Source organism: Callospermophilus lateralis, chromosome 12 (assembly GCF_048772815.1).
Source record: "Callospermophilus lateralis isolate mCalLat2 chromosome 12, mCalLat2.hap1, whole genome shotgun sequence".
Taxonomy (NCBI): domain Eukaryota; kingdom Metazoa; phylum Chordata; class Mammalia; order Rodentia; family Sciuridae; genus Callospermophilus; species Callospermophilus lateralis.
In genome coordinates, this window is record NC_135316.1 from 84,194,464 (window position 1) to 84,200,463 (window position 6,000).

General features: G+C 42.5%; 1 protein-coding gene across 6 annotated transcripts in view; it reads right to left on the minus strand.

The window, feature by feature from the left end:
- The window catches only part of Pds5b (PDS5 cohesin associated factor B), a 198,757-nt gene extending 193,030 nt beyond the window's left edge, over positions 1-5,727 (minus strand). For all 6 annotated transcript variants that reach the window (XM_076872121.1, XM_076872119.1, XM_076872122.1 and 3 more), the window contains exon 1: positions 5,634-5,727. The gene's annotated coding sequence lies outside the window, so the exon portion shown is untranslated. The remainder of the gene's footprint in view (positions 1-5,633) is intronic.
- Positions 5,728-6,000: the final 273 nt, after the last annotated feature.

The following is a 6,000-nucleotide window of genomic DNA, read 5'->3' on the forward strand; positions in this document are numbered from 1 at the left end:
AATAAAGAGGTCCAGGTTGCCACCCCTGCCAATACAAATTCAATAAGAGGAAAATAAAAAATGGACCCACTCCAGCTATAAGGTCCATTTTTTATTAATACTCTTATTGGGACAGGATGGGACAGAACATTCAGACCCTATACAAAATTTATTTCTTCCGATTCTCAAATCCCCCCAATGTTGGTTGGTTCTGCCCCTCTTGTACCTATGTTAACACCAAATCAAGGGCTTTCAATACTCTCACATTGCCCTTCAGTTTTTCATAGTATAGTATAGTGACTTCTCTAGTCATAGCATCAATCCCCCTCAAGGTGCCACTGGCTCCAAAATCTTATTCCTCTTCAAGTTCCACCTCTCAGGCCATCTCAGGTCTCAGGTAAGGACTAGCTCAGTGGGAGGGCAGGGAAGTGGCACCTGGGGTGTCAGTAGCAAGTAAATGAAATCATTGAAACTAAAGTTATGTGCTGAAAGTAACTGCCCCTTAATAAGCATATGAATAAATTGTTTACTTTCATTCATAATCAAAGAAATTCCAACTCAAAACAAGATAGAGGTTCACATATCCAATTGGCAAAAAAATATAAAGTCCAGTGTTGGTGAACACATAACGGACAAACATTGCTGGTTAGTGTAAACTGTTACAATCTAATCTCAATTATGGTACCTTTTTTTTTAATATTTATTTTTTAGTTGTAGTTGGACACAATTCCTTTGTTTTATTTATTTATTTTTATGTGGTGCTGAGGATCGAACCCAAAGCCTTGCATGCGGCAGGCAAGCACTCTACTGCTGAGCCACAACCCGAACCCCAATTATGGTACCTTTTATAATAAAATACTCTGATCATTTTTAAATAATGTTGTTCTATATGTGCCTGTAGCATTAAGGAAAAAAAGCAAATCAGAGTACAATGTAATAGTATAATACTGTATGTATAATTTTTACAAATAAACATTATGGAATTTTACACAAGTTTTGGAAGGAAAAGTAATTTTTATCTTCACTTTTCTGTACACTGTAAAGTTTAACTATACATGTATAACTTTTAACTTAAATTATATAATTTTTTCAAGTACTCTATTTCCACAACTTTAACCACCATTCTTTGCAACAACTGCCTCCTGCAACCAGTCCCATATCTAAAGGATGGCTGAAACTGCCTGGGGGAATTTGAGTTAGTAAGGGATATATCTTTGGACATGGGTCTTTCCTTTAAAAATCTTTGGTTACTTACCTAAAATCACACCTATGCAGTGAAAGAAGAGAAAAAAGAATCCCTAAACTACTGACTAAGGAACCACAACCTCTTACAGGTCCCAAACTATTCTGAGATACTAGTCCTGGTTATAACTTTTCTTCCTTATTATCATTTGTACATCTAATCTTAGTTAATTGCACTTTTTCACATAAAAAAGAATAACCTCAACTACCACTGAAGAGAAGAGGGGAGAAAGATTGCTCCTTTTAGAACACATTAACAGCAAAGGTCCTACTTCTCTGGCCTGCTCAGCTCCCATCACTTTGATATGGGTTGCCAATCACTACACTTCAATGTGTCAGGGTGTCTTGGTCCTGTTTATTGTATTGGGGTTGTTTGTATAAGAAGGCTTAATACTTGTTCATTTTCACTGAATCAGTTCACAGCATTCTCTGCCAAAGAAGAGAGAGGCAAGGCAGAGTGGAGTATTCATAGGCTCAAAAGATGCTTCAAAATAGTTTCCTACTTTAATCAGTCTTTCCTTCACACTCCTTAGCTGACTTTTAAGGTTTATACAACTAAACCAAGAATGTCTAATTACAGCTATTAATATCTAATTAATGGGATATGATAACTATTATAAAGATTTTTAAATATCTCAGATTAATGGCTTTAATTTTTAAGCTAAACTTTATTCATCTGAGTTTTATCACCATGATTTTCTCAAAAGGCATAATCACTCTGCCAGTGCAACTATTCTCAACACAGCAAACTTATTCTTAATCCTGAACTAACTGGCAAGGAAGGTTTATAAAGCTTTTTTCAAGTATTGGAGAAAATGGTAAAAATCAGGGGGGGTTAATAGAATACTATGAGAAAGAACTGTCCTCTACTCTGTAAGGAGTCAAAATTGCAAATCAATTGGCAGCTTAAGTTTAAAAAATAAATACATTCTCGGAAAAAACTACTAGTTTTATTTTTAAACTAAGTATTTTTGAAATTTTTAACATTCCCAAGCAGGAATACACACACCAAATAAAATGCCTATTGTAAATTGAAGAGACAAATGACTTGTATAGCAAATTCAACTTAAAATTCATATACAAGCGGGGCACAGTGATGTACATCTATATTCACAGTAACTGGGGAGGCTGAGGCAAGAGGATCCCAAGTTCGAAGCCAGCTTCAGCAAATGAGCAAGGCCCTCTGTAACTTAATATGACCCTGTCTCAAAAAATAAAAAGGGCTAGGATATAACTCAGTGGTTAAGTGCCCTGGGTTTAATACCCAAAAATATATAAATAAATAAAAGTCACATACACACAATATCTTATGATAAAATACAGTTCAATACTAACCTATCCAGATTATTCTGGCTTACAAGTTTCACAAAGAAAAAAAATGTCATGTATATTAGTGTTACACAATGAAAGATCAAGTAGCTCTAGGAGACACAGACATCTAAGAGGTAATCTTGTAAAACAACCTAAATGTAGTGAATACTAGATAGAAATTGTTAAAAGCCTCTGTCCAAAACAGATGGTTAACCTTGAAGTTTTACTTTTTGTTTGAATGAATGAAAAGAAGAGGATAGAGAATAATGTGTTGCCTCACAAAGATTTTAAATATTGTTAAATCCTGAATAAAACAATACGGACCACCAGGAGATCTAAGGGCTGTCCCCAATTTCACTACATGAATATGACCGTATCCTTAAATAAACCAATTAATCTATAATCTGAACCTAATTTCTCATCTATAAAATAAGAACTGAAAATCATCTTTTTGTTTCCTAGTAGCTCTACCACTAACATAAATTTATTCTTTTCTAATGTTATACACAATACGTGTCATCCAAGAATGTATCAAATAAGAGGGAACTTCCCTATTAGTTATAAGCGAACTGGATTTTTAAAAAGAACTAAGGGAGCCAAAAGACAGTCCACATTTGCCAAGGGAAATAAGCAGAAAAAACACAGGCTCCCAAAATATTCCCTTCCTCATAAAGCAGTCTTGCAGCTGCTTTACCAGAGAAAGCCTTGTGTAATACAGGGTATCACTTTATTTTAGGCTTAACAAATTATTGATAAAGTTTAGTCCTCAAAATGTTACAATTTGTAACAATTTTAAGATTAAAAATTAAAACAACATTTATCCAACAGCAACTCAGTAAAACCTTGGTACAAATAACCTTAGTACAAACCAACTCATCACAAGAATCACAATATTCACATTATCTCCTCTAATTCTTAGGGAAAACTGGGACCAGGGATCCTAACTAGAGAGAAATAAAAATAACAAGAGTTGATAAAAGCCACTGTAAAAGCCAAGTTAATACCAAGAGAATCAACTTCAACCAAAAAGACAGTTCTTTAAAAAAAAAAAAAAAAGACAAACCCTACCATCTCAACTAAAATATACCTAAGTAAAACACAGCTAAGAAATGGTTGAAAAATTTCAACCATGAGAAAAAGTCCCTGCTTTAATAAAAAAGTGCACTATATGTGTGTGTGTATATATACATATATATTTGTAAATTTACAGTACGTACAAATTTTACTTTAAAGACATGTTCTTAGAATATATATATGTGTGTGTGTGTGTGTGTGTGTATATATATATATATATATTTTTTTTTTAAGTTGTAAATGGACACAATACCTTTATTTTGTTTTTCATTTTTATATGGTGCCGGGGAATGAACGCATGCTAGGCAAATGCTCTACCAATGAGCCAGAACCCCGGCCTCTAGGACATGGTTTTTTATAGTTAAGTTTTAAGTATGTATCTTAACTTTCAACCTACGAATTCACCACTATACAGTTTAATTAGGTTTTCTGTTTTCACCATGAGATGCAAGACTAATTGTTCCACAAATTGAAGTGCACACACAGTATTCATTTTATTGTCCCTAAAAATACTAACATCTGTGACATGTGGATTGCATAGAAAAGAAGCTCCTTCGAGGTCCATGTTTGTGTTTTTAACTTTTCTATTTGACTAGTACTTGAGTTTAATATAGTAAATGTTTCTTGGAACTTAGTGTTAACTGAGAACAGTGATTATATTGCCATTCAGGATTTAAATGATTATGATTTATTTACAGCTCACCTCCTATATATAAACCAAGTATGTTTTAAAAGGTTATTAGGAAGTCAACTCTCTCAAGTCCGCAGCCAAACTACAAAATCAAAGGCTGTATCCAAAGCTTCCCAAACTATTTAATACACATGGATAGGGTCATTCGGGACACCACTGCCCATCCATCACTTCGAGATACCAGTGTGAGAGAAGAGTTCTTAGAAAATAAGAATTAACCCTTTCCTAGTAAGAATGGTTAAGGCGAGTGTGAAGTGGTTGGGTAAATGGTCTTTCAAACCCTTCCCGAGCTCACACCATCCGCGGGAAGGAACGCTGCAGCGTGTAGTACTGAAGATGAGGTGCCGTGTTACAGGGTTCAGATTCATCCCCTCAAATTACGGTCGGGCTGCTCAGAGCCAGCTTTAACGTACGTACCCAAAACCCACAGCAACAGCACAAACAGGCTCCTCTCCGGACCCAAAACTTTCAGTGTCAATGAAATAACGGTGCATAAAGGCGAACTATCCACGATCGCACACCATTTTCACTGCCGTTCGATCCTAACTCAAAGCGAGAATCCAGTTGTCGCCTGGGAGGAGTCACTTCACGCCGGAGCTGGGCTCTTCCTCAACTAGGTCCTCGGATTCCCCCAGCAGCAACCGAGAGGCGCGGTTAGCGCGCTTTATCTCCCGCGACTGGCAAGTAACCGTGTAAAAATGTCACTCTATCCGCCCGCGTCCTCCACCCGGAGCGGGGGCCGGGCGGCGCGCGGGGACCCCGGGAGGAGGCAAGAGCGCCGGCGGCACCGACCCGCGCCCCCCGTGCGCCCCGCGCCCGGAAAGGGGAAAACCCGCCCGCGGGAGGATTCAACAGGAGCACCGCGCCGCCCGCCTGCCGCCCGGGAAACAGCCGCCCGCCGGCTGGGCGGGCGGGCGCGGGGGGAGGGGCGGCGGCGGGAGGGCGCGGGTGCGGGGCCACCCGGGACCCCCGGCCGCGCGCAAGGTCACCGCCCGCGGCGGGCGCCCGGGCCGGAACCTGGGCGGCAAGTTTAATTTACACGGGTGCCGCAGAGCCCGCGGCGTGGAGAGCGCGGAGCCCTCCCCACCCCCACCGCACAGCCGGCCCGCGCCCCGCGACCCCCGCCCCAGGCCGCCGCCCGGCAGCCGACCACTGCAGCCCCCGACGCCGGGAGGCAAGCCTCGACTGGCAAGCTGGCGGGCGGCGCTTCAGCCCCGACACACACACACACACACACACACACACACACAGAGCCGCGGTGGCGGCCGCTGAAAAATGGATCGCGGCCACGGGAGACGAGAGACATTTGCTTTCCGTTAACTGAATTGTTTCCTACCTCCGGGTGTCCGACTCGCTACTCCTCTCACTCCGCTGCTCTCCGGGATCGGCCGCCGCCGCCGCCGCATCCAATCGCCTCCTCCCCCCTCCCCTTCCGCAGCCAGCCCGGCCGTTCCTCCTCCTCTCCGCTTCAAAATGGCGCCAAGCGCTCCTCGGCGGCTGCTCCAATCGAACCGCGGCGGACAGCACCCGGGGGCAGGCAGAGCGCGGCGTGGGTGCGCAGCGCCCCCTGCAGACCAGATGACCCCGCGCGCGTACGCCCGCCTCCGGGCTTCGCCCCGCCCACCGAGCGCGCGCCCCTCCTCCGCCCCGCCCCTTCCGCGCGCGCGCACACCTACCGGGGCGCGCCGCCAACGCCGACGCCG